The sequence below is a fragment of the Talpa occidentalis genome, unplaced genomic scaffold (genome assembly GCF_014898055.3).
Source record: "Talpa occidentalis isolate TD23 unplaced genomic scaffold, MPIMG_talOcc4v2.1 talOcc4.8, whole genome shotgun sequence".
NCBI lineage: Eukaryota > Metazoa > Chordata > Mammalia > Eulipotyphla > Talpidae > Talpa > Talpa occidentalis.
Window position 1 is genome coordinate 100452370 of NW_023605194.1, and position 18247 is coordinate 100470616.

The window sequence follows — 18247 nt, forward strand, 5'->3', positions numbered from 1 at the left end:
GTATCAGAACCAGATGGGTAGGAATATCAGAATTATCACCAGGAATCTAATATAACTCTGATCACTATACTAAGGACTCTGGTTAGTAAATAGCATGTAAGAAAAAATGGTCAATGTAAGCAGAAAGATTGGAATCCTAAGACAAAAAGAAACAGTGAGGATCAAAACAACAGCAACACCGACAGAATGAATTATAACTTTGATGGACTTAATAGAAATAATTTCTGAGCTTGGGCATTTATTCATGGAAACCTCAAAAACTGAGCGCTCATAGAACAAGACTGAAAAAAAAAAAAACCTGGGCAGACTATCCAAAGATGCTGGCTCACTTTAATTGGCATAACATACATGGAAACAGACAAAAAGGAAAACAAGATGCAATTTAATACGAGAAATAGTTGAAAAAGCAATGACTGGAAATTTCCATGAAGTAATTTCATATTCCAAACCATAGGCCCCGGGAGCTCAGCAAACACCAATCTTTGACAAACCCAGAGGGGTGGTGAAAAACAACCTTCCATATAGAAGAGCAAAGGTAAGATTTATATCTGACGACTTCTCGGAAATCATACAAGCAAGAACAGGTAGAATGAAAATGTTAAAAAATACTGAGGAAAAAATCCACTAACCTAGATTTCTTTCTGTACCATGAGAAATTACCCTTCCTTGCTGACTGACAGAGCTTTTAGCCAGGACAATAATACAAGAAAAATAAATAAAAAGCATCCACATTTGAGAGAAAGATAAAACAACATTTATAAGTATTTTTCTGTATATAGGAAAAATATGAGGAATCCATTAAAAAGTACATTAATGAACAAATTCATTAAAATTGGATAAAACAGTGTCAAGGTACAAAAATCAATTGCATATCTATACTGTTAGAATAAGCATTTCAAAGAAGGAAATCAGAACACAATTTCACCTTACAATAGCATCAAAAAGAATAATAAACACTGTAGGAATAAATTTAACAAAGGATGTGTGAAATTATTCTCTGAAAAATAAAGTGCTATGTTTAAAGAAATTAAAAGTTTCTAAATAAATGAAATAACATTCCATGTTCATAGATTGAATGTGTAATTTTCAGTTGAATATGCAATATGGCAATACTTCCAAATTTACAGATTCAATGCAATTCTTAATAGAATCACAGGTAATTTCTTTCTATCTCATCAGTAGTTCCAAAAATGCAAATCTCTTCTAAAATAATCTATTTAAAAAATGATTATTGGGACTCCCTGGTGGCCTAGAGGTTAAGTTTCAGCACTATCACCACCATAGACTGAGTTCAATCCCTGGCCAGGGAGCTAACCCACATATGGTGCAATGGATCTCTCCTGTCTCCCCCGCTGCTCCCCTCAGCAGTGTATTTCAGTCAGTCTGCCTGTTCTGCTCCCCACTCTGTCTCTGGTGAATCCGCTCACCCCCTACACCTCTGGCCTGTATCCCAGTTCTTATCCACAATAAATAAATTTTGTAAAAATGATTTTCACTTAAAATTGTATTTTCAATATGAATAATGGAATGAAAATTACATGTACTTGGAATTATATTCCTATTGTATTCTAATGACCCAGAAAATGATAGAGCAATACAGGAAATCTAAGTATCTGTGCCCTTCTCCATACGATGTAAACTTGAGGATCTTGTGGTTTCAAATAATTTCAGGGAATGAATGACTGATTAACAGGAAAGAATCTGAGGTAATTTTTAAATTTGCTAAGTTTAAATTGCCTAAGTCTCCTAAAGGTGTGGGGGAAAAACAAACAAACAAGCTAATTATAATGGATTCTAAAATATGCAAAGTTCCACAATTTAGAATTTACTTCAGGAATTTTTATTAGATTGTTTCATAGAGTTGGATTTCTTAATAACTGTTTGATTAAAATGTCTTTTACAATAATCAACCTTATCAAAATTTAGACATACTCTTAATTAGAATGCTATTTATTTTAGAACTCATTCTGATTATTTAACACAGAAAGGAAGTCCCTTGAGGTTAGGAATTTTGAAGATCATAATTTTGAATGTCATTTCTGTGGGTTAATTACTAATTAGTCATGACTTCTAAGTGTTAGAATAGAATAAATATATTTTTTCTGTCATAGAATTTTAGGTTTATGCGCTGAATATCTTTGAGTAATTGGTCATCTATGGTATCTTTCCTTCAAACATTTAATTTCCTTGTATTATGGTCCAAGGGCTTTAGAGGCCAAAGTATTAATCATATTTTTTATCCATCCCACAAACATGCAATGTGTGAGAATTTATGGTATTTTATAAATGATATGTCTGGTTAATTTTGACAACAAATGAGACTGGTTAAATGCCAAGTGGTTGTGATCCTAAAATTTCCTCTGACTACTACGGAAGCTTTTCCCAACTCTCTTCAGTACTCTTACTACTCCCTTCTCTAATCATTCTTTCTTAAAATATCTTTAATTGTAACACATATTATTGAAACCTTCCCTTCAGTGTTCATCTAAATCTACAAAGAATCATATCACTTATTTTCTCAGCCAAACTTTCTTATATATTAGAAAAATATTAGACTGAGTAAGTCTATAAAATAGTGAAGTTTATCTAACACATTTAAAAATAATTGTTTGCTCTTACCAGTGACCCTGATAGGGGCCTGATTTTCAGACATATGTAACATTAATGTGCTATACCTGTCTACCTCAGGGGACTTGAATACTGCATGCTGAAATTCACCCAGTTAAAAATTGGCAGAACTTTAAAAAATTATCACTTCTTTCACTTTTCAACACAACCTCATTTGTAAATGCACCAAAATCGGGAGCTATGTAACATATTGTTATATGTTTGAAGATGTGAGATATTATGAAAACGGGGGGAGTTACATAGGATAAACAGGTCCTTCTGGAATAATCAAGAAAAGAAGCAGTATGCTTGATTTTCAACTCTATGTACTTTCATTTATCCACACCAGGATGGCAAGCATACTCCCCTCATACTACTACAGTCATTTGCAGAAGCAAGAAAGAGCAAGACACTTGTGGTGTGTTATACCCACTTACCAGATAAATTAGGAAGGAATTTGCAATTTAAAACAGCCCCACAGATTATTGTGATATGCACCAAAATAGAAAGTGATATGTTGAGGGTCACTTTTCAGGATTGACCCAAGAAGTTTCATAAGTTTAGATTTTGTGTGGGTGACATGCTTTTTAAGAAGTTTTCCTGTAAGCCAGATCAAATCAATTTTACTTAGGATGCTAGCCAGTGAAGCAATCTTCTGCTGCCTTCTGTGTAAGACTGCACATAAGCAACCCATATATTTATAAATTTAAAAACATAAATAACATAGACAACAAATGGACACTGAGATATCAGCTTGAGAAAATCAGGGACTATCTCCAATTACAATGTAGAAACAAGTCTGTGTATTCTTTCTTCCAATGCCTTATTCTCCTCTGCAATCACCCTGACACTTTCCTTCCCCACCAAAATTTACTGTTAGGAAATCATTCTAGCCACAGTGTGTATTGATAGAGAATAAAAACCAGGGAAGCTAATATTTGCTGAGTGCTTATTATGCTCCAGGCACTATTCTACAGTGTTTCTCACATATATCATTTTGGCATCTTGACCACATCTAAACTGCCTCTCACAAATGGAAAGAATATAGAATCTCATCATGAGATCACATGCTCTGATCTGGGGGTTGGTTAGAAAGCAATTTCAATGCATCTGTGGAACGCAGTCTCATAGAAACACAGGATTTTAGAGATAAATAGATTATGTACTTTTTTTCAGCCTAACACCCATTTTTTTAAAAACATTTGGTGTCATACTTCTTAAAAAAAATAATCAAATGCATGCAGTCAATCTGAGAGGTTATCCAAACCAGGTTAATTACTTATCCCAAATCTTATAACCCACCAACCTAACCTATTCTCACCTATTTTTAGGTTGTTCCAGAGCACAAGTTGCAGATAATCTCTTTTATTCATATTTATTTTCCTTATTTGACTTTCAGGTATAGATTGAGAAAGGGCAAAACATGTGGGAGTCCTATTCATAAAGATAAAATAATAATAGAGAATAATTATGCTTTCTGAATTTTAATTTCAAGTTTAATTGGAATTCAGATTTAAAGAAGCACATTCCAAAGTATCTATTTTCATCACTTTTACTATATTGATCAATTGTTTTTGAAGTTTTCCTTTTGGCTTTTTTTCCTTTTGGAACACATTCAAAATGTGTTCAATCACTTGGAAGGAAGCTTGACTTCCCAAAGTTTTCTTTTCTTTTTTTTTTTTAAGATTTATTTATTTATACAAGAACCGGGGTACAGGTCAAATGTGTGGGAGGGTAAGAGGATTCACCAGAGACAGAGTGGGAAACAGAACAGGCAGACTGAAGTACACTGCTGAGGGGAGCAGCGGGCAAGACAGGAGAGGTCTGTCCCACAATGTGGGTATCTCCATGGCCAGTGGGGAACCAGCACTGTAGAGGCTGTCGGACAGCTTCACAACGCTGCACTCAACTGCCTGTGCCACCAGAGAGGCCCCAAAGTTTTATTTTCTTTAAAGATAATTTGATTTGGGTGATGTTTTAAAATTTTGTGATATTTTTATATATATCTTACTGATTTTCAACATAAAACAGTTTCATAATTGAATAAGCTGATGAGAACAATTTATCATTACATAAGGTAATATCTTTTGAGATATACTTACTAAATTAAGGATATAAGATATTGATTGATCATGGACTCATAGAGCTATAGAATTCCAGATCTATATAAAACCATATAAATTATTTTCTTAATTACTGTATATTTTAAAATATTCAAAAATACAAAAAAGGAGAATTTATACAGGATTTAAAAATTATGAAAATAGTTATATGACAATTAGTTATGTATATACAATGAATAAAAATGTTATTTTGTAGTTTTAGTCAATATTTTTCATTTTAAATTTTTAAATATTATTGATATGTTAGCAAAATTAATTCCTAGTCTGCAAAAGATGTGTTAACCACAAACAGTATTCAGTGTGACTGAATGCAGTTAAAACATCATAAGGGGATTTTCCTTTCAAAAAAAAAAAAAAGATGTGAAACAAGTAGGTGTTACAGACAAGGGGATATCTAATGCTTTTATAGCCTGTGTCTTTGATGTATATAAAACTTCTGGAAAGGGTGATTTCATTGAAATATGGGTTAAGAAGATTTGTTGAAAAAATCAAGGACTAAAAAGAGTATGTGAGTTGTAGAATAGCTTGTAAGTCCTTTTAATCGATATTTCTTTTACCTCTAGCATGGGAAATAATCTCATATATCTGTTGATAATTTTTTCATTTCCTATAAACTTCCAATTGTTCAGAATAAAAAGCTACACATCCAGAAATACCTGCCTAAATAAGTTTTTATACACTTGATAGCCACTTATCTTGCTCTCAAAGAATATAAGATTTATGAGATTTGTGGAATGTGACAAAAAGGAATACTGAAATGCTTTCATCATGTCCAGCAGAGAAAAGCTTGTATTTCAGATTGTAAAGTTAACAGAAGAGGGAAAAGAGGCACTAAAACAAATGGGATTGAGCAACAAAAAGTCTGATGAAAGGAATTTGACTACAGAGGCCATATTCAGCAGGAAAATAATGGCACTTTAGAACTATGATGATTCCAAGAGGTTATGATTAAATTTGGCTTAGTTTGGGCAGGTCTGGAGAACAGAAGAAGCATATAACATAAGTGATAGACGATATAGTAGAAATAAAGAGGACAAGCAATGCTTAGACTCAGAAGACACTCAACCAGTCTGCTTAGATCAATGCCACTGCATAAAGAACACTAACTTGGGGAGATAGGGAAAAGGAAGATTGAGTGTCCATCTTGCTTTTACTTGATATAAAGTTGGTCTCAGTGGTGTTGATATAGAACATGGCCATGGGAGGGGTAATGATGAAGAACATGCCCAGGGATTTCCTGCACACTAAATACAAGGTTTTTATTGAGATTAATTGCAGAATTTCTTAGCTTCTGTGCATGAAATTATTGGTGTATTCACTATATGGCTAAGAATATAGGAAGATTGAGTCTTTCATTGAAAAACATTATTAATTTAAACTGAGAAAAGCCAGGGAGTAAGGCAAGTATGGATACCATATTCTGAAAAATATAAACCTATAAAAATATCAAATCAGTGAGTCATTAACACTAAACATAAACAAACCATTGTAATATAAGAAGAAAATGCATATAATGGTCAGTGTTCACAAATAAAAGGTTTATTTGAAATATTTTTGTCTCTGTTGGTTTCCTTTAATGAATTGCAGTATCAGAATGGCTAACTTATCTGCATTTTTTGGTAAAAAGTATTATGACATTATCTTTATATAACTTCAAACATTATTATTACAATTATCTCATAATTGCATAGGAAAATCGTCATGTGTTTGTACATATCTAATATAATTTCTAAGTGTAGGTATTTTGGGGCAATTGACACAAAATCAGGAAATGTTTGAGGCAAGCCCTACTGTGCATATTCTCAGATTGCGTTCATGTGTGAAGGGCACTACTACTTAGTCCCTCTCTCACAATCTAATAGGACATGTTTTATTTTCCCAATCAAATGAATATTATATTAAAACTTTTTAATTCAGTTTATTCTGTGTTGTTTTCTTAGGATTCCACATACATGAAAACAAATGGTTCTAAGAGGTCTTGTGTATCTGTCAGGGCATTATGTAATACTCCACTTCAGGTATTTCAACCAGGAAGAATTGAATGCAGGGAGTTTTGTGGTTGCTTATGTGGCAAAAGGGCTGAAGGCACAGAATGGAAGGAACCCTCAGGTGTGGTTATCATCACTGCATCTTATAAGTTTGTCTCATATCTATGAAACTTGTAACTAAATAAAAAAATACATCAACTACAAATATTCATACATGTTATAATTTGCTTACCAGGCTTTAAATTTATAAGAAAATGGTTTAAATTTTACTTAGAAATCCCATGGGGTTGTTCTTTAAGTAGATGCAGAACTCTAATTCCAAGGGAGAATAACAAATGTATAGTTTGTCTAAATAAAACTGAGTATTCTGAAAATTTGAAATATTTGACAAATTCTAGTTCATGACAATAGGAGCATTCAAGTAAGATTGTTCTCTTGGGAGACACCTGTCATGATCAATTCGTGTTTAAGAGTCAACTCAATAAACTATCAATGTGCCAATTGTTCAGAAATTACTGAGTATAAAGATTATTTTCAAATGCTTAATTGATTCCATGTGTATGAAAAAAATTTGTTTTAACAACTGAACTATATCAAATTATGCTTAGGAATTGAATGCAAATTCTAAAATGCTCCTGTAAGGTAATGATCATAAATTAGCTAAAAGGCTAATGTGTATATTAATTTACATATATATTTAATTTATGATGCTCTTCTTGATTAGTTGCTCATTTCTTTCTATCAAGAAATGTTGAAGGATTTTAGTTCAAGAAAGCTAAAGACAATGCCCTGCACTATCCCAGTTTTCAGTATTGTCATTCTGTGCTTGGAATTTGTATTGTCTTCCCAAGCTAGTAATTTTCTCCTGGGGCAGTGATACTTAAAAGTGTATTGGTCCCAAGGCCACTCAGATTCCCTATGCACTAATTTCTTTAAACTGTAATGGCTGTTACTTTTCTTTAGTTCCTGCTGCAATTACTACTAGCTGTATCTTTCATCTATCTCAGTCTCCTTGCATTTGTTCATTCATCCTTTATGTTTCACTGCTCAGTATAAAGCACTTCTTTCTGTCTAGTTAGGCAAACCACTCTTCTTTAATCATTTGTAATTTGGTTTTGTCACATTACACTGTTTTATATTTGAGTCACTTTTCATGTGTATCATTGCATAGTCATAGGCAAAAATGATGTTATATAAATGCCAAAATTCTGATCAAAACTGACTGTATTCATTCAAGTTTAAATATTGTTTAGTCCTCTGCTGAATATGTACCCTTCTGTATGAACTTCTCAAGGTTGTATGCTCTTTTTAGATGATTTCCTGCTCTAAAGCCTGAATTTAGGCAACTTAATGGTGTCAAGGGCTAGACAATCCATCTTGGTTTTGGTTCTGTTGATTTGGGTAAGCCGGATTTGTGTTTTTTCTAGAATCTCCTTCCATGTACAGTTGTAGGTGACAATAGGCCAAAAGAAAAGTGTGTAAATGAGATTAAAAAAAAAAAAACAGGACTGAAGAAGACATTATTGAAGATTGCCATATAGTCAAGGGCTCCAACCTCCCCTAGATTTCCTCAGTTATTCTTTCTCTCCACTGAACTTGTGACTGACAGACACCCGATCCCACTTCCATATGTTTAGCTATGAACCCATAGAGATGAAAAGGAAACAGCTTCAGGGGCATCAGCTGCTCATAGATCTCACCATGAAATCCTCTTTCTGAGACACTTGGGAGTGGAAGTCCCTCTCTTTTCAGATTGATTGGCGACTGCATTCTTTGCTCTTTGTATTCCCCTTGCAGGTGTTTGCTATCTCAGCTCTGTCTAAAAGTGTAAAAGGACAAATTAATATAGTAAATTATTTATCCTGTAACACTCCAAGTGGCTCTGCCTTCTTTCTGAATCCTGACTGAAAAATCTGGCTACATATACGTAGTATTAATTCCTTAATATATTTCACTTTCTCCCCAAACTACATATATAATTTTTTTTCATCAGTTTAGATTAATGACTACTAATTAATGATTCATCCTACTATACAAAGCACATTCTAATATAACCTCTCTGTTGACACAAAGTTCCTCATACACATAGATGCCCAAGTATGAGTGACTTATTTCTTCTTTATTCTCAACAGTTTTGAAAAATTAATTCATTATGATGTTGAAATTAAGTATGGTGAGGAAACTTTAGTAAGACTGGCAACTCTAGAAATATCAAATCACTCACTCTGATTTTGTTTAATTCCCTTTTAAATTTTTCTAACCTCCCCTTTTTTTAAAAAAAAAATGATTATTTATTTATACAAGCACTGGGTACAGTCAGAAGAGCAGGAAGGTGAGAGAATTCACCAGAGCCAGAGCGGGTAACAGAACAGGCAGGCTGACGAAGAAATACACTGCTGAGGGGAGCAATGGGCTTAGCAGGAGAGGTCTGTCGTGCCATGTGGGACCCTAGCCTCAGCCAGGGATTGAACCGGCTCTGCAGAGCCTGCAGGAAGCTTCGCAGCCCAGTGCTCAACAGCTGTGCCACCGGGGGAGGCCCCTAACCTCCCTTTTTAAATCATTCCCTTTTCTAAAAGCATCAAGAGCACAAATTATGTACATAGTAATCTGCATTTTAAAAAAATCTAAATACATAAACTGATTTCCCATTGCTGTTGACACAGCCTAAATGTTTCTAGTCAACAAAAGTACTTAACCCTTTTTGACTTTATTGTCTAAAAACTTAGCACACAAATATGCTTAAGAATAAGTAAGAGGTTATTATCCATATGTTTAACTTTTGCTAGCAATATCAAGTTGTTACATGCTGCATTAATTAGCTGATATTAACCACAATAGTCTATGAATACATGTGATTGAGAAATTATCTTATTTTCCAAGTGAGTTGAAGCACTATAAACAGGTATGTTCTATAAGTTTAGTAATAAAGTCCAGAGCCAAGTTCATACTGGTACAGTGAATGTTACATAATCAATCAAAGATCTGCATTATATCTTTATAACAAATTACTACAACCACCTTAAAATGAAATGTCTGACAGTCGTTTGCGCTTATTTACTGACACACTGTGAATCTGTCATATTTCATACACCTTGGCAAAGACACTGACAGGAGGTTAAAGAAGGTATGTGTTCACCATCTATCTTTATCACCATTTAAAAAGACCTGGAATTTCTTGATCAGAGGAATGAGATAAGTATGCAACTTGTCTTTTATATTCTTTTTTAAAATGTACATTTAAGCAAGGATGTTTAAGGGCAGTGATTATTCTGTTGGGCCAAATTTCTTTCTCCATAAATCAGAAACAATTTTAACAACAACAAAAAATATAACAGGCATAATGACATTTTTGATTAAAAATGTACATACTTCTTAAGAAGAATGATAACTGGGTAACAAAAATTTTAAAAATATTTACCCAACATAGAAATGACAAGACAGCTTAGAATGAGAGAAACATTTTTAAAATTGAAACATATCATGAAAATCATCTTTACTAATTTTTTAAGTGTTGCTCCTGAAATTCCATAGTTTTGATTCCTCTTATAAAAGATAATAATTTCAATTTACACGAACAAAATACTGGGCCTTCCTGGTGGCCTTGGGGTTAAGTCTCAGTGCTTTTTCTGGTACCACATGAGTTCAATCCCTGGCCAGGGAGTTAACCCACATGGTGTAGCAGACCTCTCCTGTCTTGCCCGCTGCTCCCTCAGCAGTGTATTTCAGTAGATCCACCTGTTGTGCTCCCCACTGTCTCTGGTGAATGATCTCACACCCTGCACCTCTGGCCTATATGCCTATTCTTCTATGCAATAAATAAATAAATCTTAAAAAAAGAAACAAAATACCAATAATTTTCCTTCCAAAAATAATGTATTTATCTGTTACTTGATGTCATTTATTTAGTTTTCTGAGATATCTATGCCTTTTTACTCTCCAATGCAAAGCATTACAGAACTTCCTATAGCAGCTGTCACTTTTCACTATAAAGACTAATCAGAATTGAAGTCCATTATATAGCAGTTTTTTCTAAGAATTTTATGAATGAGATCATCTTAGTTTTTTTTTTTTTCTCTAATAGAAAACATTATTGGAACAATTACAGAATTTAAATCATCTAGTTGTAGTTTGAATATTTGGTTTCAGTTTGACTTTGTACTGTTAGTGTGGGGAGGGGAGGGCTTATTATGTGAATGCTCATTAATTTTCAGCAAGGGTTTTGAGGAAACCTTGGCCTTATCCATAATCTGTGTGTGCAAAATGAAAGGAATTCTCATATGTTAATATTTCATAGAGCTTCTGAGTATGAAGTTAGCTGAGAATGATTTACCGTCTACTGACTTCAGATTCTGAACCTTTGTATTTTGTTAATGGAATTGATAAGAAACATGAGTCTCTCCTGGCTTTTTTCTACCTTTCCTATCTTCTTCTTACTTCACCTTGGCAGGGATTTATCTGCCGGCACGAATCAGAGGCAGGAATATGAACTGCAGTAGTGCTTATCTCCCTCCCAGCTCACCATGGTATATGCCTTTCCTTCAAGAACAAGAAAGGAATAGATGGCTCATAGATGCATGATGATAAATGGATATTTTGGGGAAACCTACTGTCTTTTCACAAACAAGAAGTGTTTGGAAAGAGGTTATAATTTTTCCAGTTTATATACTATAAAGTGGTTTAATTTTTAATTAGAAGGACAAACTTAAAAAATGAAAATGAACATGTGGTGCTTATTGAATGACCCCAAACTATCTTTGATTTTGTTAAATGAAAGAAAATAAAGAACCTAGAAGAACTCAGAGGTGTATGGGATGATTATCTTTGCAGATCTACTGAAATACACTGCTGAGGGGAGCAGCTGGCAAGCCAGGAGAGGTCTGCTGTGCTGTGTGGGTAGCTCCCTGCCCAGGCATGGAACTCATGCTGCAGAGCCTGCAGATAGCTTCATAGCTTATCCATTTGAGCCACCAGGGAGGCCCCGTTTTAGAGTATTTAATATCACTCTTCATTCGTATGCTGAGTTAGCTGGCAGAACTGCAATTCCATTTGCTTGTTTTTTTCTCTGCCATTCATTAAAAGGAGTGGTTTTCTTTTTTCTTTTTTTTAATTTTTCTAAGAAATAGTGACAAAATAATGCTACTGAGTCATTATTCCCAGGAATTTTTAGTCTAGAAGTAGATATCATAAGTAGACATCATATTTCAAAACTGACAAAACAAGAATTGGTTACCTAGGATTAAATTGACTGAAAGTAACTTAAATTTTTAATAGTATATGTGAAAACCCATTTATATTTATAATCCACAATTTTATTGTATTATGACATAAGCAGGAATGAAACATTATTTTACAAAATATCTGTTTCTAACTAGTCCTTAGAATTAAATAAAATTGTCTTACTAAAATCATTGCTGTTGTTTAATAAGCTAATGAACTTTTAGAAAACCCAATAACTCTTTACGTAGCAATAACTACTAATCACCTTTGTTTACAAAATAGCTCAAAACAGCAATGATAATATTTAAATATTTTCCAAAGTGCCTATATTTATGTACCTCTACTTTTGATGATGATATATTTGCTTAAGTTCATCCCTTTCCTAAAGAGATATAATATGTATAACTAAACTGTGTCAGGAATTTCATTAATTAGCTAAGACTAATTAATGTAAGTTCTAACTACTCATTTGAAAATAATTTCTACAAATTATTTCCAGGAAACTAGTCTGTTATCTGCTCTATAATTAGTGGAATCAAAAACTTAAAAATTTAAAGTAATAAAGAATATCATATCATATTCTAGTAGGATAGGAATATCATCAATTTTGAAATCTTGGAAATAGAAAGAAAATACCTTTGTAAGTACTATTGGTGAAACATGGAAGAGCTGGACTCAATGATTCTTAGTTTATCTTATTAGTATAGCATGATGGCAAAATATGTAAACACAATCACAATACTTGGTCATTGTCACTTTTGTAACACAAATTCCTGTCATAATTGCTGTGCACAGTTTTATGATTTTTATTTCAATAGAAATTTATTACATTAGCACAGAGCAATACAGAATTTTAGTGACTCTTTAAGACATACCTCTTCTGTTCCATATAAAATATTTTTACTAACAATTATTTCCTTATTTCCCAATAAGAGTAAGGAAAGTATTGAGAATATGCATGTGAATGTGACTTTAAGTGAAATTCCTTGACGTCAGACACAGGATAATCAATGTAATTGTGATTAAAATAGCAATGTTATGCATGGTGCTGAGTAGTAAGCCAGTTTTCAAAGGGTTTCTTTTTTTTAATTTTTTTTAAAATACTGATTTATTTATGCATGCAAGAGCTGGGGTACGGGCCAGAGATGAGGGGTCTGAGAAGATCCACCAGAGACAGAGCGGGGAACACTCTGTCTCCTAGGATTTCTTAATCTCAAATCAAATTTGCAGCTTTCTTTTAATATTACATACACAAAAATCTTGCTGAGTGATGAATAATAAGGTTCTTTAGGTGTGTGTATCTGCTTCAAAAGGGCAGTAAAGGCTCAAAAAATTATTCGAGACACTTGAAGTTTTTCACCTGTGAAAGACAAAATGCTGCAATAAGAGTCCTTAGAGACCACTATATAAGATTCATTTGCAAATGAACTTAAGTGCCAAAGGGACATTTTGAAGTACAGAAAAACTTTGATATTTGATTATTTTGTGTTGCTATAGCAGTGGTGAGGAAAAATGATTTTTCATACTCAGGCTTATCTTTAAGAAGTTACAATACTGTGAAGATGATTAACATATTATGAAATCTAATATCTCAATAAAAGTTATAGATAAAAATAAAGACTGAAGAATAATTAGAAACCATTAAGTTAGAAAGAAGTTCATTGTATGAGGCCATTATTTTGAGCACTTTATAGAACTTTTTAATAGAACATTATTTTGAGCACTTAATAGAACTTAATAGCACTTAATGGAAGTCCCTGGACTTCACTATTGATTTCCCCTTATGTCAAGCACGATATTTTGATTGTATGTACTGTTTTGCATTGTTATCTCCAGCTTCACATATTAGTCTTGTTTCATCTTTTCAACCTCATCTTTATGCGCTTTTCCAGATTAGTTTTTTTTTAAACTCATACACTCGTTCTAATTCCACTTACATATTTCTATGTATTTCTTATTTATTTGTATGTCTTATTAACATTAAATTAAATAATTAGGGCCTCCCTGGGGATCAGGCAATTGAGTGCAGCACTGTGAAGCAGTCCACAGCCTCTGCAGTGCTGGTTCGATCCCCGCCGGGGAGGGTCCCACATGGCTCGGCAGACCTCTCCTGTCTCGCCCGCTGCTCCCCTCAGCAGCGTACTTTGGTCCTTCTGCCTGTTCTGCTCCCTGCTCTGTCTCTGGTGAATTCTCTCACCCTCCTGTGCATCTGGCCTGTACTTAGTATAAATATTTATTTATACTTCTTATATAAATATATAAATCTTTAAAAAATAAATAAATGCAAGATTGGGTGCTTAAAGTCAACTCCTGTCTTAAAATACAGGTTCTATGATGCTTTGGACCTTTCTTTTCTACTTCATTCTCAAAGTTATAACCACATTCCCTTATAATAGGAACTTCCCAAGAAACCTCACATCAAGGATAGGTGGTTATATCATCACACATGGATGGATAACTCTATTACAAAAGATACCCAGTACGGGTATTAGAAAGAAATAGATATCTCTCAGTTTCTTCTTCTATAATGATGGCCAACAGACTAATTTCACCTTGAGTAAAAGTAAAATCTTATTTTTCTTTGTGCTTTCAACACATTTAAAAGATGTATATGCATTATACATACGAAGTACTTAGTCAACAGTAAAAATTAATGGATAAATAGACTGAAGCCATCTTTCTTATCTAGTCCCTAGAATCAACCACATATTACTCATAGAGTCTGATTTGTGGATAATGAGGACAAGGAATAATGATCAGGTAGTGAATAGTGAGTGCTGACCCTTTACTGATGCTCTTTTAAGTTTGTAATGTATACTTGCAAGTGGTACTTCCTGAAATTTGTTTGTTTTTGTTGAACAGAAAATTAAACTGTTTTTCTGTTTTTTAAAATATATTAGTCATTTATTTTAAACCAACACAATTATGGGTGTTGACCTATTTACATAAAATAAGCAAGGTTTCACTGTGGTCTTTGCTGTAGATGTCTACATTGTCATATTTGCAGGAAAATAAATAGAATATAATGTGTTGCTTTAAATGTTTATGTTAGTTCAAGAGTGATCACAATTCAAGAGAGATGACACTAAGAGCATTTGTTCAGGTTGTCTTCTGCTGTGACATAACTTGAGCTACAGTTTAAGGTTTGATCATTAGTTAGTAATGCTCTCTGGAGTATGTATGTAATAAAAATCCTACATTCAAATTTATATTTTTGCAAAGTATACTTAATAAGCATAGACACAAACAAAATATAAAGTGACATTAACCATCGCAAGCAAAATTACTTGATAAGGCCATCCCTTCAGCAGAGAGTAACTGGATCATCTTGAGCAATTGATCCTGGCATTCTGTCACTGAAAGAGTAATAAACATAAAGTGATAGTCTTTTTTTCCCCCTCAGAAGTTCAATTTCTTCACATCTGTGATTTTATTTTTATCATTTTTAATAATAAAATATTTTAAGTATATTCATCATAAAATAAATGACAGTATCTTTGCATTTTGAGCTTAATAATAAAGAAGCTTTTTCTTATAGTACAAATGGGGATAAGAGAAACCAATAATGAACAGCAAGGGAAACTAAGTTTGCATGAAGGGAATCCACCCCTGTGTTTGAAGTTATCAAAGCCTGGGCAGATTTTATATGTAACTTTCTATCTTGTCACTTTCATTAAAAAAAAAAAAAAGCCAATCTGCAGGGTCCTTATAAGATGAATTCAAAGGAAGCATTGTAGGATGGACTACACTTCCACTTGCTGATTACCTAACAACACCACTTGTTAGCTCAATGAGACGCCAAGAGCAAGAAGAACCTGTGATTCATTCCACAGACCATAGGATAGAGGAATGGAGGATGGATTTATTATGTAGAAGTTATACGTGCACACAGAAAAATTCTATTTGACTGTGTTGTACCTGCTAAAGTGATCATGCAAGACAGATTTACCTGTGAGAATGGCCCATGTCAAAAGACCAAAAACAAGTGTTGGTGAGGACGTGGAGGAAAAGGAGCCTCTGTACACCTTTGGTGGGAAAGTAGCCTGTACATGGATCCAGTCCCTGAGGAGAGCTCTTAAAGTTATAAAGAATAGATCTACTACAAAATCCAGGAAAAATACTCCTAAGTATCTACCTGAAAAATACAAAATCACTGATTCAAAGGGACACATGCAATCCTACTTTCACTGCAGCACTATTGACAAAAGCCAGGCCACAGAAAACCCTGTGTCCAAAGTCAGATGAGAGGATTAGGAAGATGTGGTGTATATATATACACAATGGATTGCTACTCAGCTGTACAAAAAAAGTTAAATTCTTGACTTTTTGTGAAAACATGGATGGAACTAGAGGGGATTATTCTCAGCGAAATAAATCAGAAGTAGAAAGACAAATATTGGATGTTGTCACTTATATGTGGAACATAGAGAAAGGGAAGAAAAAGCCAGGTTAATCCAATCCTAGAAACCTAACTTAGAATTGTAGCCACGAGAGAGGGGGAAAGGGTAGGGAGAGGAAAGTTGGGAGGGAGCACAATGGACTATGATGTCTCTCTTGCCTTAGTGGTGGGTGTGGTGTGGTAACATACACCTGATGGTTCTATACCCCCAAATTATGTGCAGTATTGTAAACAAATGATACCTCAGTAACAAATTTTTTAAATGGTAAATAAAATAAATAGTAAATTAAATGGAATATAAATTAGACATCTTGATTAGATTAAGACTATGAAAAATCCATCCTAATCAATAATTTGTAGAATGCTATTAAATTTCAATTACTTTTCTAGAGGGCTAATCTCATTCACTCTGTCATTTTTTTTTCAATTTGTATTATAAGAAGCCAAATTTTATTTTAAGAGACTCCTTATGTGATATTCTGTATGCTGATTAAAATCTCGACTTTTAGATTCAAAGGACTAGTATAAACATACACACCACTGTACAAACCTACCATGCCTACATGTTTTATCCCAGGGTTTTGACTGGAAAAATGCCCCTTTACTAAGTTTTCTTTGTTTTCCTTTATGAGTGAGAATCTATTAATTCAATCTATGAGTCATGGACTGTAGAACTGTTAATATATGTTCTTGATGCAGTGTCTGCATTTTTAGCATTTCAAGCATCGGTGAATTTTGCCTTTCTTCATAACACTGTTCACTTTGCATTAACAGTAGTCTCAGCAGTGGTATAATTTCTCAGGTAAATAAGAGGTGTTGTGAATGTAAAGACAATATTTTCACTTCTACTATTCCAAACAAAGGATCAAAATCAAGTCTGCTTTTAGTAAGATCAGAATGAAGCATTGCTTTTGTGTTTCCTCTACTGAAAGTGCTACTTACCAGCTCACAAATGCTGTCATTACTGACATAGGCAGTGTTCTAGAAATCTGATGTTACCACATATTCAGTATTACTACACATTTTCCAAATAAGAATATATCTCTAAAAAGTCTGAACATGGTTAGAATTAAGTGATTAAGACCACAAAACCTAATATTCCCTGCTGAGCAATAAAACATTTGCTTCTTAATTCTAGTCAGCTTTCAGTTTACTAATGGAAATGCAAAACAATGAATCTATAAATCTACATTTGATTTTGAAATGGGATAAGTGGTGAATAAAAATCATCTAGGAATCCAAAACAGTGTGAAGTCAAGCATGTGTCAAACATTTTAATTTTGATTATGTGAATAAAGTGTTTTTTGCTAGTTCAATTCACTTGTTGATTATTTACTTAAATAATTTAGTCACAGTGTAAACCATATATTATTTCCCAATCCCTGCCACATACAACTCTGTAGTTTACTTTAAATGCATGTGATTTTCTGAGTTGGGTGATAATATGTATTTGTTAAACTTGTTTAGTTCTTATAATATTAACTAGACTTATTTGGATAGAATAATTATAATAACAAAAGAGCAGCAATAATAAACATTTATGTGGCATAAAATCACTAAATATTTATTAAGTAAATAATTATTTTCACAAAAATATTCAATAGGAGTAGAGAAAAGGTGTTAAAAGATCAAAAAGTTGCCTTAAAATACTGAAATATAGTGTGATCATGTTACTAACTGCTGAAAAATAAGCACACAGAGAAGATAAAAACTGTGATAGACAACCATCATAACAATCAAGTTATTTCTAATTAAAATAATTTAATGACATAAAATATTAAATAAGTCCCTAGGAATAAGAGAAATTTCCTTTAGTTCTCAGGGTAGTGATTTATAACACAAGATATATTTGTGAATTTGTGTTAGTGGTATTGCTCCCTAACTTCAGGTATTTGCAGATATACAGCTGCTCA